The 20,497-nt window shown below is 39.2% G+C and overlaps 1 protein-coding gene and 1 non-coding gene across 3 annotated transcripts in view; one reads left to right on the forward strand and one right to left on the reverse strand.

The window, feature by feature from the left end:
- USP6NL (USP6 N-terminal like) overlaps positions 1 to 20,497 on the reverse strand; it is a 181,336-nt gene that overhangs the window by 80,616 nt on the left and 80,223 nt on the right. The gene's annotated exons all lie outside the window — the stretch shown is intronic.
- LOC115519570 lies at positions 9,581 to 9,687 on the forward strand. The gene has a single exon (XR_003970572.1). It is a non-coding gene; the product is annotated as a U6 spliceosomal RNA (small nuclear RNA).

Genomic DNA, 20,497 nt, shown 5'->3' on the forward strand with positions numbered 1-20,497 from the left:
AAGCACATCTTCGCCCTCCACAGCAGGAAACCAACAAATACTGCCTGCGACTGTGGAAGCGGGAAGTGGCAATCCAGGCTTGCTCTCTAGCACTATGGAAGAAAACAGAAAACGAATCAGCCTGGGAGAGAAAGGTGGTTACTTCTGTGAGGTGGGCTGTGGGGAGAGAGGAGTATGGAAGTCAGCTATTTTTCAAAATAAGTCATACAGACTGCTGAATCTTTAAACCAAGTATAGCTCTGATAAAAATAAAATCTAAATTTAAAAGCCAAGGAATGGAAAAAAAATCAAACTTATTAGAAACTCAAGAAATACAAGTTTTAAAATATCTTTGTACTTAGACTGACAAAAAATGCACTGATGTTACTCAATGTTGACAAAGAGTGTGGGGAAATCTGCAGTAGCTTACTCTGGGGGAGACTTATCTTTCTGGAAAGCAATTTGATAATATGTCCCCAGAATCTTAAAAACAGGCATGTCCCTTACCTAACAATTTCACCTCTGGGGATTTAGGCCAATGAGATCATCAATATAATAGGAAAAATTGGAAAAAAATGGGAATTTGTCAATTTTTAAAAGTTTATTTGGGAAAAAATGTTTATGTCACTGCTTTTCTCAGACTGTCAATACGCTCTCCTCTGGGGGAAATGTGAATAAATAATAGAATGGTTCAATAAAATAACAAAAATGCAGACTAGATCTTCACAGTGAACTAATGCAGTCAAAAGTCTGTGATAATCAATTCAATTATATATTCATTACCCTAGTCTAGACTTAGGGACCTCTGTCAATTCCTTTTCCCTCTTCTGTTGCCCAGTTTTACAACATTACACTCACATTTCTCCAAAAGGGTAGGGAAAGCAAATTTAAAAAAATTAAACTCAAACTAGGAAAGTTGACCACTTATTAAATTCCACTTCCATTATCAGAACAACGAAGCATGAATATCTATGGTGATCAGGCCAAATTCAATGGACGAGTGCTTTCTTTGAATGTATTCTATATCAGACCTTCATTGCTGCTACAGTCATAGGAGTCTCAACCATCTCTCCTACTTAACAATGAAAGGCTTAAAAGTATAAAGGCAAGAACTGAAAACAGTACAGAGTTGAGAAGATGCAAAGTATCCCAAGAAAGCATCATTGTGGCAAATTATAAAATATTAAGCTTTCCAGGGATCATCTCCAGTCTAGAGATTTCCAAAAAGGAAAAAACCTAACCACGTAATAGAGGTCATATTGAAATTGGATGAAATTGTATCCTAATTTCAGGAGAGAAAAATCATGTACTTTAAACATGGTTAGAGTAGTTGGCTTGGCTCTAAATCAAATAAAGTAAGTTCTAAATCTTTAAATTCCTTTAGAACTTTCTTGTCCTTGTATTTCCTTGTGGAGAGAAAATTCTGTAATGCTGACAAATGTGTTCTAAAAAAAGCGTGAATTTAAAGGCATACTAATTTTATAAAATATAGCCAAACCTGCTTCCTAGAAGAGACTAAATGTAAATGCCAATTGTTCCCAACATGGACATTATTTAATAATCCACATTGTGAGGTAACCATCTTTAGAGTAGGAAGTTAATATCCCTCTGCAGAATTCACTGTAGTTAAATTATGTACCATAGTGTCTGATCAATAGTTGAGAAGTTTATGAAGAACTGCACTAGAATCCTCCCTTGATTTCATTCTGAAAGCTTATTTAGAAATTCCATTGCAAGAACAAAGAATTTGCCCTAAAACACTGAAGACAAAGGGTTATCAACAGCTGCCTTGTGTCTGTGTGCAAGTATACACAAAGTTCCAGGCACCTATCAAACAATGACAGTTGTGTTATTCGGCACCTACATCACATGTCATTACTTAATTTAAAAAACCTCTATTACATTATTCAAGCCAGATGAAATAAAATTATTTTTATTGACTTCACATCTAAGGCAACAATGTTTCAAAGAAAAAAGGCATGTTTTAAGCAGTAAAAATAGAGAGCCACTGGGATCAAACACGCAAGTATACAGTAAAACCTATTTGGGCACAAATTTATGGAAGATAGTGACAGCTATCGCCTCTTATGAAGCATTTCAAAAAGTGACAACTCTAACATTTCCAGAAGCCTTCTAATTCCCTTCAAACACAAGAACTTTTAAGAATCAAGCATCCTCCTGAAAGACATTTTTAAAAAGCAGGCAATGTAGCTGAGTATCTCTCACTCAATTAACCCCACACTGTAATGAACAAGTCACTCACAGTCATTAAATTTCAAATTCAGTCCAATAGAACAAACCTCAAAGCGGACATTCTTCCTAGTGTACATTCTGACAGGACTACTATATACAAATCACCTATTCCAACTTAAGAAGTACTTTACCATTTGTTAGACAGTTAGTCCGGCCCTGGGAATTAACGGCGGCTTCAGTCCTCATAGATTAAACTTATCTACTCCAAGATTTCATTATTATTTTACAGTTCTCAAGCACACCAGGCGAGTTAGGTGGTGCCTCATACATTCTTGCAACAAACTGAAACAGAAAAGTGGAAGGCAGCTCTGCTTTAAACTATTTGTGAAACAAGCACAAGAAAGAAAACGTTTCTAAGGGAGAAGAAAAGACCTTTCTGTGGCTACACGGACTCCAGATATTCTAACAAAGATGATGTTTGTTGAGGGTAAAAACATGTCTTTCAGGCCAGATCCCAAGTATGAGCCACAGCAGCCTACACCCGGCATTTCCATCTGACAACAAACAGGGGCTTGAGACAAGCCGCTTTAGAACACGCCTTCACCTCCTGCTGCAAAGTTAACCACATGCTTACTACTTGCCCTAAATTTTGTCATAAAGCAACAAAGAAAATTGTTATTGAAAACATTAAACTAAAACTAGGTAGGAATGTTCCCCTCAAACACATTTCATTCTTAACATAATTTTTAATGTGAGAACGTCAGCCTCTATTTCAGACACTAAATGAATACAAGCTAAATTTTGGAAGGTTTTGGAAAGTTTTAACACACCACACATATACAAGTGAAACACGTTTTGGGGAACAATGTGTATAACTACTGTAGGACGGCTCTGTGAAATTTTCTGTTCTATTCTATTTATTCCTTCTTACTCCTCTTCAGGGACCTACAATTTGGAAACCACTTTGCAAACGTTAACAGTCATGTTGGAGGCATGCTTGCGGACACTAATCACACTTAACTGGACACTTCACACATTAAGTTTACACTCACTTTAAGCCATTTGTAGTATTTAATATAAGCGAAAGATCTCAGAAGCTTAGAGAGAGGGAAAATTTCAAGTCATACACTGAGGAATAAGAACCAGACTGGTATCAAACTTCTTTCCAGCTAAAAGATAATGAAACTCTATTTCCAAAGTTCTGAGAAAAAAAAATGATCATGAACTTAGAATTTGATACCAAGCCCGACTATCAATGAAGCATGGAGAAAAAAATAAAAACATGTTTAGCTATTATCAGGTCTGCTAAAGCTCAAGAAATGACACTCACCCCTAAAAGATGCCCACATCCTCATCTCTGGAGCCTGGGAGTGTACCTTATATGGCAAAGGTATCTGCAGATGTAGTAAGTTAGGATCCTGAGATGGGGAGATTATCCTGCATCGTGCAGATGGGCCCAACGGAATCATAAAGCACCTTATAAAATTGTTTAATGTTTATTTATTTTTGAGACAAATGGAGTGGGAGTTGGGAAGGGGCAGAGAGAGAAAGAGAGAGACAGACAGACAGAATCTGAAGCAGTCCCTAAGCTCTGAGCTGTCAGCACAGAGCCCAATGTGGGGCTAGAACTCACGAATCGTGAGTTCATGACCTGAGCTGAAGTCTGACGCTTATTAACCAACTGAGCCACCCAGGCGCCCCATAAGAGACCTTATAGAAGGGAAACAAGAAAGTATGACGATGGAAGAGGTTGGAGCGCTTGTGAGGAAGGAAGGGGTTGGCAGGCAAAGAACAAAGGTGGTCTCCAGAAGTCAGAACTGGCTAAGAAACGGCTCCAGAAGGAACCAACTAAGCTGACACGTTGACTATGGTCCAGTGAAACTGAGCTCAGACTCTGGCCTCCAGAAATATAAAAGAATAAATCTATGTTGTTTTAAGCCACTAAGTTTGTGGAATTCGTTACAGCAGGGACAGAAAACCAATACATGATTCAAAGTTCACTGCCTACCCAATGTTTCTTTTAAAAAGAATATGAGAATACACTACAGAAAAACGAAACAACAATAAAAAGAACTGACAAAGACTCTCTCCTTTTCCAAACTTCAGTCAGGCTCCTCCTAGCCTTGTCCTATCTTCGGCCTGCCTAGCCTGGCCTGGCCCAGCCGCAGCAAGAATCCTGCTAAGTCAGTTTAGCAAGAGTGCCCCCACACCCTGCTAGCTAGTCACCCTGGCGTGCCTTTATCCAGAATCCTGTTCAGTCAGCGTAGCAAGGACCACCCCCTCCCCGCCATGCACTGAAACCTTCAGTCTGCCTGGTGGCTATGAACTCCACCTGTCCTTCCTGTGTTTGGAGTGGAGCCTGATCTCTCTCCCCTACTGCCGACAGTCTTGACCCCAACTGCAATTCTCGTGTACAACGTCTTTGCTGTTTTAACAAGAGCCAGAATGATTTTTCTGTAACAGAATAAAAAAGAAGGCAGACACGGGATCCATGAAATCTCAGAAGGCTAAAATTAGACATTTCCAGATGCCAAATGTGTAGTTGCCTAGAGAGCAGCCAGCCTACGTTAGAATAGGGAATACAAGGTGTCTTCAGGAAGAAAATAGATTTTATCAGTGACACAGTAAAAGCTTACACATAAAAGACTCAAAAAGAGGCCGAGAGGACTGTTTGAAATCTCAGAACTAGCAAAGCAGAAAGTGATAAAGCCACAGGCAAACGTGAAGAAATGTACAAAGGCCATTGTACACATATGGCATGTAGGAGAAATGAATCCATGTGATCTTGACACTTTCAACATTAGGATTATTATACTTATTTTTACATACCTCATAATATTCGAGATTTAGATAAATGACACTGACACTATTTTGATTATATGATACTGACATTATTCTGATTATATGAGAATTTTATTGGCTTTTGGTGTTCAAAATCAACTACAAAGTGTCCAAAACTGAACTCTGATCTGCACACACACACACACCACACTCCAAACCTAAATGCCCTTCCTAAAAGCAGCCACCAATACCTGCAAAAAACATTCTCCACACTATACGAGAATCTACATGCATGCATGCACACACAGATTTCAGTCTCCCTTTTCTAGTGAGAAACTAGAATTGTTCTATAAATAGCTCTACACCTCACCCTTTTTCATTTAACAGTGCATCTTGGAGCTTGTGCATATCCACATCTGCAGACCTACCCAGTGGTGTGCCAATAAAGGCTTAGCGACCCATTCTTATAGGGAGGAAGCAGGGGCTCCAAGCCCCGGTTGTGGCACCTCCGAACCTCCATGCCACTTCTTCTCCCACCACGGCGGCTAATCGCCAAACTACAACATGCCGCCATGGAACAGACAGTTCAGTCTGGCTCCAATACATCAACAGATCTACCTTAACCTTTTCCGTAGCTGGAAAGCTTCCTACCTAATACATTAATATCATTTATTCAACCAGTCTTCTCTAAGGAATGTGAACTAGGATAAAAACGAGAGTCCATTTTTAATGGGAGTTAAAGAGAAAACATCCTAAGGTAAAGAGCTTACTAGGCAGTGGTGACCAAAGGCAACAGAACAACAGAGGAAGCAGAAACGACCAGTAAGCTGAGAAAAAGCAGCTGTTGCAAAGAGGAACGCAGGACCTGAGAGAGCAGAGTGAGTCACCATCGTAGAGACCTTTCAGCCTAAAAGAACAGACAGAAACTGCTTCATGCTTCAGCTCCTGGTGGCTTACACTTCCTGCTCAATACAAATAATGCTCTTTTTTTTTCCTTGAAATAATTTGAATAAGTTATTCTGGTCTATAATCAGAGTTCCTTCATTCAACCTCATCTTTCAACCAAAAGAGGCCCCAAGTACCAGTGGTGCCTAAGCAATGGTTTCAGCTACTTGTGATCACTTTCTTAGTGCACTATGGGCTAAGATATATCAAAAATAAGAGTTCTTTTAATGGTAAAATCTTAATTAGGCACCACTGCTGAAAACTTCAGCATTTATTTTCTCATGTTCTAGATTCAAGGCTGGAAGAAATGCTCAGAGGAGAAATACACAGAGTTAAGCAGATCAACATTAAAACACAACTAAAAACAAACGAATAAAATAAAGGCAGGTGCACCAGTCACAAAAGAGCCTGAAATACCATGGATTTTAACTGGGTGTTTCGTATGAGATGATGTTAAATGCAGGCACCTACAAGGTACATATCCCTGCCTGCCTCCCCCTACTGGCCCCTATAAAGCTGATTCTGAAACAGCATGCCAGGATCCCGGGGGAGTCTAGGCCAAAAGCACCACCTGGTGGTCCTGGGAGAAGACTAACCCAGGGTCTCTTCCCTCCACAGGGAGGTCATCTATCATCCTATATTCCCTCGCACCCCAGCCCGGTCCTATTTCCCCCTCTCCTAACTCACTCAATTCCATGTTAAACAATGTCCTCAAAAACTGCACAACCCCCAACACCTACTAATCTCCTTCTTCCTCCCCCAACTGAGTAATAATCTTAGAAAAATCATTGGTTTCCTTCTCTCTTTCCCATGTTCACTGGGAAAACTATGACACATAATGGTGATCAAGGAAGCCAAAGGCTAAAAGCAAACTACATGAAAGAACCCAAAAGTCCCCAGAAACGCCCAGATTTCCTCTCAAAACAGTCACACGAGTATCCACATAATAGCTTCATATTTCTCTGGCTTAATCCACATGGTCTGATACCATAAAAACATTCAAAATAAGTAAGCTTAAATGCTCTTCAGGATTTACAAACAGGATTTGTATCTTTTCATTCAAAATATTTATATTCTATCACGATCAGCATGACATTGATATTTCCTATTATATATCATACTTTAAATGAATAGTTTTTAAATTTGCCATTCAAGGTGCAGAACACATTTCTTCCCACAAATCCTTATACAGAAGCCCAACTGCCAAGCCAGGCAGGCAGGTCGGGTAGAGGAGAGAGGGAGCAAAGTTCCCCTGGCCTGCTCTCCCTCTTTCCTCCAAGTGACCCACATGACCCACGCAGACCTGCAAGGCTATCCCGGCCAAGCAAGCAAGAACAGGGCACATCTCTAATATTTTAAACACGGAGCACCCAGTATCAGCTAGGTATTTAATGTTTCCATAACTAAGAAAATGCTTAAAATTATAGTCATAGCAATAATTCCTGGGCAGCCTTCTATTACTTGCTTCCTATTTTCTAGAAAGAGGAGAAACAAAATAATATTTAAAGTCCTAAAGCCAATGACTGGCAAAGATTTATTGTAATTGAGAAGGTAAGTTTTTCTCAAATGCAATCAGGAATGAGAGTCTGCTTCCAGATGAACCACCCATACCTGCTGGCATAAAGGGAGAACCAGCCACTGCTTCTTTTGTTTGAGTTCTCTTCGAAACAGGAACCCATAACATTTTATTGACATATGATTTACTGACGTGTTATTTAATTGTAAGCTCCATGAACGAAACACAGTTCTCTCATTCACCCTGCGGTCACTGTATCTAATCGTAGGGTCTAGCACACGGTCGCTGCTCACCAAGTATTTCTTAACAGGATGAAACTAATTCCTCAGAATTATTACTATTGTGAACTATTCAACCAGCTCAACACTTAACATATCAGTTTATTTTTAACAATTAGATTTTAAGCTATTTTTCAGAAATACTTTCCCTGCAAAAAGTACACCTTTACAAAAGATTCTAAGTTTTTTTTAATTCTATTTCAAGGTAGCATTTAAAAATTTATTAAGATTCTAAAATTCAGAAATGAGAAGTCGCCATCTATTTCTGATTAGCACTTCTGCATATTTACAAGTACTTCATATCCAGGAAGGAAGGGAGGGAGGGAGGGAGGAAAGGAGGGAAGGAGAGGAGGGAAGGAATTAAAAAAAAAAAAAAAGGCAGGAGCCTCCTGAAAGACGAAGAAAACCAGAGACATGTCTGTGATGTCTGTGCCCAGCCCACTCCTCTCCCCACGTCTTCCTGATTTAGCTACCTGTCTACTCCCAGAAACTACTCCCAAAATCGTAGTCTCACATTCTTGACAGGAAGGTCCTGCCCACTTGGCTGAATGTACTACCATCATGCTTTTAAATCCATGTATGAACACTCCAGAACTCTCCCCATACTCTTCCCCTCTTATAGGGGCAGAAGGACTTTTGAGGTTGGCTTGGCTCATCTCCTTGCGTGCTCGCACGCTCTCTCTCTCTCTCTCTCTCTCTCTCTCTCTCTCTCTCTCTCAGCCACCCTGGGGGGCAAGCCATCTGGTCTGTTCTCCATGCATGAAGGCACCTGTCCTGAGGGGAGGTCTGTGGTTGCTCAGCTATGCTAGTCACCCAGTGGGGAAGTCTAAGTCAAGATGGGCTAATAAGGCCCATTGGACCTAATGGATCTAATGTCACATCCTTAGACCAACCAATACAGAAGCCATTTTGATCTCCATCTGTCAGTCTCTTGTGTCTTACTTCTCAAGGAGAAGAAACAGTATCACTATTGGTTCCCTAGAACTCCCCAAATCACACTAGTAACTCCTACGTTTATGTGTAAGGTGATTCATAGAGAAAAAGGATATGGAGTGATGTAACAGTATTTAAATACCATTACTACTGATGAGAAGCATAATTACTAGTTGTTGAGTATGAGTGTAACTCCCACATTTGGGGGCAGGGTTGAGTGACAAAATTGCCAACAACACATACTTAGAACCAAGACAAGCCTATGAGTCACTTCACTCATTTAAATCCGCCTACAGTGGCTGGCAAATTCAGGATTATACCTTAGCTGCTTTACCAGCAATATGATTGTTTGAACAGATGACACAGACTCATTGGTAATGACTCCCTGTTTGTGGATACTTTATAACCTGTCTAGTGAGCGTTTACTATGTGCCAGACCTGTGTTGAGCATTCACTATGTGTAATCTCATATAATCCTCACGACAACCTACTCTGATAGTTGTGTGTCTATTCTCAGTTTACATAAGGAGAGCCTGATGTGTGGAGAGGTTAAGTCATTCTGGTCCTATGGGAAGTAAGTGGCAGAGCAGGACTTCAAAGTCAGGGCTGTCTGACTTCAAAGCCTTGTTTCTAATACCAAGCTATTTTGCTAAAGCACAATGGATCATCTTTATATTTCTTCTCATTTCTGCTAGTCCTTATATTTATTTTCTTAGAAACAAATCTATTTGTGATTCCTGTGGATTCTTAACAGTTGCTTTCTGCTTTCTAGTAGCCTTCTAAACTTACGAAACTGACTTTGTCTACTATTTGTGCAAAATGGAGTCCAATGACATAGAGAATCCAAGAACCACTTATACAAACAGTCTTTGTGACCCCTCTAAGCAACTGTACTCCTCTATTATATTTTAAGCTGTATGTTCTAGGATAATAGGAAACGATCAAGAAACATGCAGTGTTCGCTTTGGCAGCATGTAGACTAAAAGTTGGAACAATACAGAGAAGATTTAGCATGGCCCCTGCACAAGGATGCATGAAACTCATGAAGCGTTCCAAAAGAGACAAGAAAAAACCTGCAAAAATATTTGACAGACAAATCACCAAATGGATACTAAAGTTAACTCTGCTAAAATACTTCAGGTGTTTTGTAGATACTAACTCAAAGGCCCTCACAATTAATTTCCATGTTTATGGGAAGAATTCTGTTGAATCTAATGCATTTACTTGACCTTCACAACTCTTCCGGCTCATTCAGAACTGTAAGCATGCAGTTATGTTCACTGCAAGTTCATGCTGAATTCAGCCCAATGGGAGCTAACAAGAAATGATGCAATTACAGCAGATTCTCGTAGATCACATACCCAACAAAGGGGACGGAAGAGGGTTCAGAGAATGCCCACCCTAATAGTACATAACTAATTCCACAGATAATTTGGCAAACTCTCTTCTCGACCCAATGGTAACTTTTCTACTATTTAAATCAAAAATGACGTGCAAAAAACAAACTGAACCCAGCATGGCATACAAAAACAAGAACTCAGTATCACCTAGAACAACAGAGTAACACACAGAAAGAATTACCTTAATACATGTTTTAAAAGTATTAACAATGCAAGTATTATTTGGTCCCTGAATGGCCCTTAGGTCCAAATCAGAATATAAGGCCACTGAAAGCCAGCAACTTGGAAAATAATAAATATAAGTGTTCATATCATGCTGAAGCTGTCATTCATTCAATTATTTAACAAAAAAAAAAAAAAAAAAAAAAAAAAGAGTGCCATAATCTCCAAGCCCAGCACCATGGAATTCTCATCATATAGCTGCACTCACCACATCTCACCTGACAACTCCTGAGAACATCATGTAAGAGTATCTCACATGTGCACGTATGTTTAATGAAGCACACATTCTTCACGTGGTTACCATTATTGTGCCAATAATTTTGTGTTGGGGAGCCTTGTGTAAGACTTATTTTACATAACAAATATCAAAAGTGCTATCTATACACATATGAAAGTCACTGATGATGAGGAGACTAAATAACCTAAGTACCAACGGAGAGCCTGGCTCATAACAACAGCTAGCATTTATTCTGTACAATCTAAACACCTCCTGTATGTTATTTTGTCGAATGACCTCACATCAAAACTATAAGGTAGGTATCATTATTGTTCGTTTAGCAGAAAGAAAATTGTTAGGTTAATTAACTTGAAAAGATCACACAGCACTGAAGTTACAGAAGTGGCATTCAGACCAAGGCAAGAAGGCTCCAGGGCACTCTTAATCACTCCACATAATCTTTGGATACGTCAAATGGCAAGTGAATGAACAAAGGTTTGTCAAGTGACTCTGTTAACAGGGATCCTCAAAGTAGCATTAAATCAGGGCAAGAGACCAAGGAAGTGCCCTTCAGTCAACAGGAAGCCACGGAGGTGTTTTTGAAGAGAAAACTGGCCAGAAGCTGTGGAGAAAACCAAGGCTGCTGGGGAAGGAAGAAGAATTTGCTTATTAAGACCTCACACTGTTGAGCTCTCATTACCCATCGGGCACTGTGCTAGGCACACACAATATCTCACTGAATGTTCAAATAGCCCTATTACCGTTCAGTTTATAGGTGAGAAAAATGAAACTTGTCCAAGGCTACGTTAAGTGTCAAAGCCACATCTGGAAGGCTCCAAAGCCTGTCCTCTTGCCCATTATGTTACAAAAGAGAAGAGAGAGAGAGAATATATCTGTGTATCTGTAAATTAATAAGGTATAAGCTACCAAGAAACTAACGCACCATAACGAGGAAGTGGGTTACCGGAGTCAGTGTGATCAGCCCGCCGTGTGTTGGCTGTGTTTCCACAAGTGAATCTCCTCCTCCAATAAAGACAAAACTCTTCCAAGATCCGAAAATGATGACTTCCCAAAATTACTTATTTCCGTGCACTTTCACATACCCAAGTTTCCAAAGTTTCAATCCACTGATACTACAAAGCTGCCAAAATGTAATTACCTAGGAACTGATTTATACTTATAAGCAAGCAAATAAAAATTTCCAAATGTTACATTGGAGCAGCTAAAATACTGATGAAATTAAACCTATTTTTTTAATGCTTTACTAGGTAACAATCACCAGACCCGAGCAGGGAACAGGGAAACATGGGCTCCCCACCAATGTTTGTTAGTTGCCTTTGATCCATACCCTCTATTCAACATAACCCGGTCCTACATTTATTATTTTTCAAACCCTTTTGACCATATCTTTTTTTCTCCTACATATAACTCATAAGTTCTTCAGAGTGAAGATTCATTAATTCTAAAGTAATCAAACTTTAAAAAACAGTATTTTCAACACATCTACTACAGGCAACTTGTAGTATATAATGTTGTACAAACACTCCAGCTCTCACCCTTGGCATCTGAAAAATTTTAATGTTTCATCAGTTTCAACATGCCCAAGGGCCATCACATGTAACAATTGGCAGTTTTCCTCAGGCATGAATCTGAGTCATGGACTATGTGCACGAAAGTGAGTTACCTGGTCAATGAGGGCACCTAGATGCCTCCCTAGTGCCTTTCAAAGTAGCTTTGTTTTTCTCTAGTCATTTCACAAACACCAAATCCCTATGTGGGAGTGAAATAAAACCAAAGCAGAACACAAAATTTAATGGCCTCAAAAAGAAAGCGAGTAGTATTTTGGAAGCATTTCTGATTTGCTAAGGTAACACAATATCAACCCCTTAGATGTGATCTACAGAGGTCTTAAATGATACGTTTCACCAGAAGTGTGTCACGTGAAGACTAAAGTTACTTCAATGCCAAACAAGAAAACAATAAATCATCAACTGCCGTGAAAAACTAAACAAACAAAAAAATCCATGAACAGAAAAAATTTTGACAACAATGAGGGGCACCTGGCTGGCTCGGTTGATGGAGCATGCAATTACTGACCTTGGGGTTGTGTCTACATTGGGTGTGGAGATCAGCTGAAACTAAAATCTTAAAAAAAAAGAAAAGATAAGAACGAAATGCACCAAATGTTAACAAATGTTTTAATTTCTGAGAGTGACAGGAGGAACTGCATATAATTATATTTTCTTCTTACACTTTTACATTTTTTTCTGAATGGTCATTAACTAAAGCTTAAGTCACTTTTATTACAAAATATATATGTATTTTTTAAATGTTCATTTATTCTGAGAGAGTGCATGCATGTGTATGTGCATGAGAGTGGGAGAGGGGCAGAAAGAGAGGGAGGGAGAGAGCAGGCTCCATGCTCAGCACAGAGCCCAATGCAGGGCTCGATCCCACAACCATGAGACCATGACTGTGAGAACATGACCCAAGCTGAAATCAAGAGTCAGACGCTCAAACAACTGAGCCACCCAAGCAACCCTAAAATATTTTTTTAACATAAGAACTCTTTTTTAATGTAAAGAGGACATTAATAAGTTAGAAAGTTAAAAAAAAACATTTTTCCCAAACACATCTTAAGCTTTTTAATAAAATAGTACAATGCCTGGAAAACAAACTTGCTCCCCAGTTCTCTTATGAGGTTTTAGATGGAAAGCTATAAAACAATTTTTGAAGAAAGTTATCTAGCCATCAAAATAATCCTCCCCTATCTCTATGAACACCTAAAACTTCCACTTGGAATACCAAATAGTAAGTCATGTAAGTGAGTAAAGGTCAGAGTAAGAATATAAAGACCAGCTTTCCCTCAGAAAAAATGAGATGGATTAAGTTTTCTTATATTCATTAATTCAAAAATTAGTGAACGCCATTTACTGCCACTGTGAATATAAATAGGGACAAAATGTAATTCTTCATACAGATCACAGTCCCCTAAGGGGATCAGACACATAAAGAATCCACTGTAAATATGTAATAAACTCCCCTTAATAGATGTCTTTTTAAAATCCACAGAGACGTTAATGGGAAAAAAGCAAAGTCAGAAAAAGACTTCACCTACAAAGCAACATTTTAGCCAGGCCTCAAAAGAACGGTAGAAACTTACCATTTGGACAAGGACAGAAAGCCACGGAATGTTAATAAAAAGCCATAGTCCACAGCACCAGGTACACCTATTTCAAGAGCACATACCTCAACAGTCACATTCACTGTTGGGGTAAAAAAGACAGGTCTTCCAACTTGTATCATTTCTCCTCCTCCTTCTTCTTTTTCATAATATCCCACCCACACAACTGGAGCAGAAGGCAATCTCCGTGGGCAAAAGTCAGGTGTGTGCAGGAAAATAACAAAAGGAGACATTAGTTTGAGGCCATAAGAAAGCGAAATAAACATAGTACAAATTAGTATCTTCCGTTCTGATACTACTAACATAACATCATTACTTGGGTATTCATTCATCAAGACCTGAGTCATTCAGAATTAAGTGACTAAGATAACGGCGACTGTAAACCTTTTTTTAATGATGCAAATTCTGCTCAAAAAGCCAATTTTAAAAACAAATCTAAGCACATCCGAATACACATCCCTTCAATATGTATATATTCCACCATCTACGTTATTTTCCCAGAACGGAATATATTTAAGAAAAATAGCCGTGGAATGTAGATCTCCAAAGAAAACAGCACCATTATAGTCAGAATTTAAAAAAAAAAAAAAACAAAAAACAAAAAACCAATAACTTAGATGCAACTGACCCAAGAAAGAAAGGGATGGGCTGCCACTGAGCTGCAGATAATACCTTGTCTGGATATCTTGAAAATTCCTACCCAGGTTTTTACTGTAACCTAAACATCCCACCCCCATCCCAACGTCACTCGATTGCCTGGCCCAAAACTTATAGACAGGTTCAATCAGACTCTATATGAATTTTTGTTTTTAATTTTTTTTTCAACGTTTTTTATTTATTTTTGGGACAGAGAGAGACAGAGCATGAACGGGGGAGGGGCAGAGAGAGAGGGAGACACAGACTCGGAAACAGGCTCCAGGCTCCGAGCCATCGGCCCAGAGCCCGACGCGGGGCTCGAACTCACGGACCGCGAGATCGTGACCTGGCTGATGTCGGACGCTTAACCGACTGCGCCACCCAGGCGCCCCTATGAATTTTTTATATACAGCAGTTAAAGAGTAAAACTCAAAGACACGAGTAAGGGGGCGGGGGGAGCCTCTTCGAGAATACTGTACTTGATGAGTTATACCAATCTCCACATGAAATATCACCATTCTCCAAGGAGACTGATTATAAAGGACCTGCCACCCTTCTCATTGAGGAAAACATTTCTTAGAGAGCACTGTCTCCTTCATACTCATTGAGTATACCATCTGAAGTTACAGAATACATTTATAACAGCAACCCAAATTCCTCTTTTACAAGTAAATAAGCATGACCAACTTCATAATCTACCGAAAAACACTGGAAACAATATAAATGTCCATCAATTTGGCTATTAAAAATCACATGGCAAGGGGCGCCTGGGTGGCGCAGTCGGTGGAGCGTCCGACTTCAGCCAGGTCACGATCTCGCGGTCCGTGGGTTCGAGCCCCGCGTCAGGCTCTGGGCTGATGGCTCGGAGCCTGGAGCCTGTTTCCGATTCTGTGTCTCTCTCTCTCTCTCGGCCCCTCCCCCATTCATGCTCTGTCTCTCTCTGTCCCAAAAATAAATAAAAAACGTTGAAAAAAAAAATTAAAAAAAAAAAATCACATGGCAAAATTACACACTGATTTGGATTCATTTCCAAGATACATTGTAAGTAGGGGAAAAAAAAGCAAGGTTCAGAATAGTGAATATAACACCCTGTCGGGGGTTAGGGATACATAGAAATACACAAAATTAACAGTGGCTGCCCTGGGAACTTAAAACTAGGTAGGTGAATGGAAAGGACACTTATTTTTCAATGCATAACCTTTAGTGCATCTTGAATTGTTTACTATGTACATGTACCACCTTATCAAAACATAAAAGTAAAAATCTGGGGGGTACCTGGGTGGCTTAGTCAATTAAGTGCACAACTCTTGATTTCAGCTAGGGTCTTGATCTCAGGGTCGTGAGTTCAAGCCCCATATTGGGCTCCATACCCAACTTTAAATACATACATGCATACAGACAGACAGACAGGCATAAAATTCTTAACAACTGTAAAGATAATTAATGTTAGGAGAAAAACCCCTCCTCAGGAGATTGAAGATTAAATTCTACTCCAGCACAGCTCCCTTGACAGCAAAAGTTCCCTTCTCTACCACACCCTCATTCTAGCCTGCAGGGACCTGAAACAGGAAGAGAGTCAAGTACAAGGTCACCTCAGCTTTTACGATGAAATGAATGCCTTCATCTCTTCCAGTTTTCTTTACTGCTCTAAAGGAAGGAAAGGAAGAATGTAAATTCAAAGAGATGAAAACTGTGCCAAGTGCATAACTATTTCTTTCCCATCATCACAAGAAAACCAATTAGCACTTTCTCCTCTAGCAGGCCATCCAGGCAGAGGGGCTGTGATGGTGCAGAAAGGGGAAATTAAGAATATATATCCCACCTTCTCAATATATGAATAGAAAACCAGGTCCAGAGAAACATGTCTTTAACCATCACAATGATTTGGAAAGGAGTCAGTATTTTACTGAGAAATGTAAAAATTAAAGGATAATATAAATGCTAAAGGCATTAAATTTTAGGCTGTTATAGACTAGTTCAAACACTTTAAAATAAATACAAGAGGGGGTGGGCTGCCCAAGTTGGTCGAGTGTGCAACTCTTGATTTCAGGATCGTGAGTTCAAGCCCCATGTTGGGCAGAAAGCTTACTTTAAAAAAAAAAAAAAAAAAAAAAAAAACAACAGGAAGAAAGAAAGAAAAGAAAAGCATACAAGCCAAATAAAATTTACAGGAAAATCTGCCTCAGCAGATCACACTACAACTTTTCTAATCAATTGACTTACTTACTCAATGTGATTTTTACTGCTGACAAATCTAGGTTGTTTTTGAAATAGATGTCTCATAGAACTCTCATTTACAGTGTTCTTGAAATGCCTTTAAAGCCTTTTAGAGAGTATTTTTTCCCTTTAAACTCTTATTTTCCATATGACACTGATTTGTCAAATGCAGTTTTGCCTACAGCAGTTCTTTTCAAGAACATAACTTTAATAAACTTGCTGACAAATGGCTTATATTACTTTAACTGACTATTTGTAATACAGCCAATCTAATGAGTTCTTAGGTTTCCAATAAAACCATCAATGCTTTGACAATTTCACAAACTCACTATAGACAAAGGCTCTTCGCAAGTACTGAGAAACATAGATTATTAAGACACAATATCTGCCCTCAAGATGTTTACAACCTTGTAAATGAATAAAAGAATCATTACCATAAGAGATGTGTTCCCCACAGGACCTTGCCAGCCAAGGAGAGAAAGGCAAAAGTGATAATCTTTCTTAAAGCACATCACACAATCTGCAGAGGACAACTATGTTACTATACCATGTAAACTGTCTCTCACATGACTAGAAAACTACAGAGCATTTAATAAATTAATTATTATAAGAGGTGATTAAAGGTAGAACAGAGTTTTAGTGAGATCATTTTTGTTTATTTCAACCCTATAAATAAGAGCCAATTTGGACTTTTCTTCTAGGAGATGCCTTCAGTTTGATTTATATCCTTCTAGAAATCTTAACAGCACATCTAGAAATAAGAAGCTCAAATTGCTTAGCAAGTATACTGGAATGCCAACACAAACCAAAGCTAACTATTTCCTTTTAAATGCTATCAAGCACCATAAATCTTTTGGAAAGTGTAGTTTTCTTTATTTACGATATGCTTTAGAAAGCATTTTCTTACTGAATCATGTCTGGAATGTGTGTATGTATGTAAACATATGCAAACCAGAGCTTTCCCCAAAATCTATAGTAATAGATTCACAACAGCCTGATGATTCATTTAACAAATTAAAATGAAATCAATACTGTTATACAAATTAGTACAAAATTAGTCCATATATCGGTAATTTCACTCCATTTCTGATTTTGTTTTTGTTCAGTTCAACAGAATTATTTCCTTTAAATGTTTATTTATTTTTGAGAGAAAGGGAAAGAGTGCAAGTGGAGGAGGGGCAGAGAGAGAGAGAGGGAGACACAGAATCCAGAGCAGGTTCCAGGCTCCGAGCTATCAGCACAGAGCCTGATGTGGGGCTCAAACCCACAAACCGTATAAGATCATGACCTGGGCCGAAGTCAAACGCTTCAGTCAGTTAAGCACCTAGGTGCCCCCCAACAGAATTCTTAATAATTCTACCACTTATTATTGACGTAAACTTGGGCAAGTTACAACCTGCGTGAGCGTCAGTTTCCTCACCTGTAAAATAGAAAAAATGACAAGAGGACTAGCTAACATTTACTAAATGTCTTCTGCATGTCAGATACTGTTCCAAGCATATCATAATGTTCTAAGCATATATTCTCAAGCATATGATCATATGATCATAAACTCAAACAACCCTATGGTGTAGGCACCATATATATAGAATAATGCATCACCAAACCCCAGATGAGGAAAGAGGGGCACATATTTCCAAAGGTCTTACGGCAGGTGGCAGAGCCCAGATGCTCGGGGATCCAGAAGCCACACACTCAATCACTAAGATATAGCTGCTTAAAAACTGTAAGACATCTCCTGCCCAACTCATAGAATTCTTGTGAACCTCACATTTAACTGGGTTCATAAAAGCATTACTTTAAGGGCCATGTAAAATACGGTATTTATTATTAATAACGTTTTAAGGACAAGATTGATAAAAACTGACTGTGGAGGTATCAAAGCAAAATTTTATGTAAAAAAAACACACACACACATTAAAGGAATTGTAAAGGATCTTCAAGGGTATCTAGCTCAGCTTCCCACAAATGTTAACATCCCCTTGATAACGTTCTTAATAAGTTGTCACAGAATTTCTCCTTTAATGCCTCCAGAGACGAAAATCTTCCAAGCTCACAAGTCAGCCCATTCCATCTTGAAATGTTCTAATTATTATTAGAAATGTCTTCCTTTCAGCTCTAAAAAAAATTAGACTTTTCCACATGATAAGCCTATAAATACAAACCACTGAGATATTCACACTGTTCAACACATGACATTTTATTAAAGTCCCCCTTGAAATGTGACACCCAAATATCCAAGACAGGTCTGATGTGAGGAAAATAACAGCTCTGTTACCCTTCTTGATCTGCAACTAAATCATTCACTTTTCTTTCCTGGCTGGGAGTCCATTTAATGGACTCGTATTTAGCACACACTTCATTGAAATCCCTCAGTCCTCTCTTAGGGGCTATCTTGATCGCAGTGTAGAACATGACATTTTATCATTTTTAATCTAGTCTTCACTTTGGTCTATCATTCTAGCCTCAAAAGATCTTGACAAAACTTAATTTCATAACCTTACTTTTGCTATCTCTATCAACATTGTACCCTCTTTCTTCCTTCACAAACCCAATGATTACAATGAAATTTCACCCTGGCCACTGAAAAACTGCTGAATAAGTTAAGATCCTAGGACATATTAGCAAAGACCTTGACTCTGACATAAATGAATTAATTAAATATGATCCATCAATCAAATATAAATCCTTACAAAACCTATTTTTTTCTTGTAGTCTGTGGGGACATCAAGTAAGACTTTATCAAATACATTTCTAACACCCAAATAAAAGCTATCTTCTGGTAGGCTGGCTCACGACAGCAGCATATTAAGATCCTGAACTCCCTCCCTTCCATGGATACAGCAAATATATAACTACTTATGGAATAATTTCCTCTGAGAAAGACCAGAAAACTAGACGAAAAGAGCCTTCACAACAAAGAACAAAAATGACAGCATCAAGAACTGGAAAGGCAGGAGAGGAGAAGAGGGGGGGGGAGGGGGGAGGAGGGAGGGGGGAGGGGAGGGGGCAAAGCAAAGAAAAACCACACTCAGAAGGGATTTCAAGAATACAGAACTTTTCCCTGACAAGTGAGGGATTTGTACTCCACATCAGGCACTCAACCCTTAGATCCTGAATGAAAGAAGATACACTAATCACTGGGCTTTGAAAACCAACAGGGATTATATCCAGGAAAGCAATAAAACTATAGGGAATGGAGAACCCACTCTTAAGGAGCTCTTATAGAGACTCATTCACCGCAGGACCCAGTGCAAACACACCAGTTTGAAAAGTGCCTAAATCATATGTGGAGACCCACTTCTCAATTTTAAAGCACCTGCCAGACAGGCAGGAAACCACTGCGATTTTCTCCAGGGATGGAGACACTAGTGGGTGCCATATTTGCAACCCCATCCTACCTTGCTAATGTCAGCACCAGCAGGCTCCATCTTGGAGCTATCTCTCTAACCTGTTAGAGCCGGTGAGGCACCCAATTGAAAACCCATCCACCCGTACAGCACATCCAGCAAATCACAGCTGGGCCAGGTGCCAGCCCTGCCCACCCCTATGCCACATGAGATGAGTGCATGCAGCCCACACAGGGAACACCCCTTGGGTGTCCAGCTCGGCTGGTGAGACAGGGTTGCGCTTCTGGGTTCCACCATCAAATCTCCTACACAAGGTCATTCCTTCAAGACTGGGAAAAGCAGTTGATTTGTCTAATACATAAAAACAAGCACAAAGAAGCAAAATGAAAAGACAGAGGAATATATCCCAAAGAAAGAACAAGAAAAAAACATCAGGCAAAGACATTAATGAAATGGAGATAAGCAATCTACCCAAAAGGAGTTCAAAGTAATGGTCATAAAGATGCTTACCGTACTCAGGAGAAGAATGGATGAACACAGTGAGATCCTCAACAAAGAGATAAAAAATATAATAAAGTTCCAAACAGAAGTTACAGAGCTGAAGAATACAATAACTGAACTGAAAAAAACTAGAGGAATTCAAGAG

This window comes from Lynx canadensis, chromosome B4, assembly GCF_007474595.2.
Source record: "Lynx canadensis isolate LIC74 chromosome B4, mLynCan4.pri.v2, whole genome shotgun sequence".
Lineage (NCBI taxonomy): Eukaryota > Metazoa > Chordata > Mammalia > Carnivora > Felidae > Lynx > Lynx canadensis.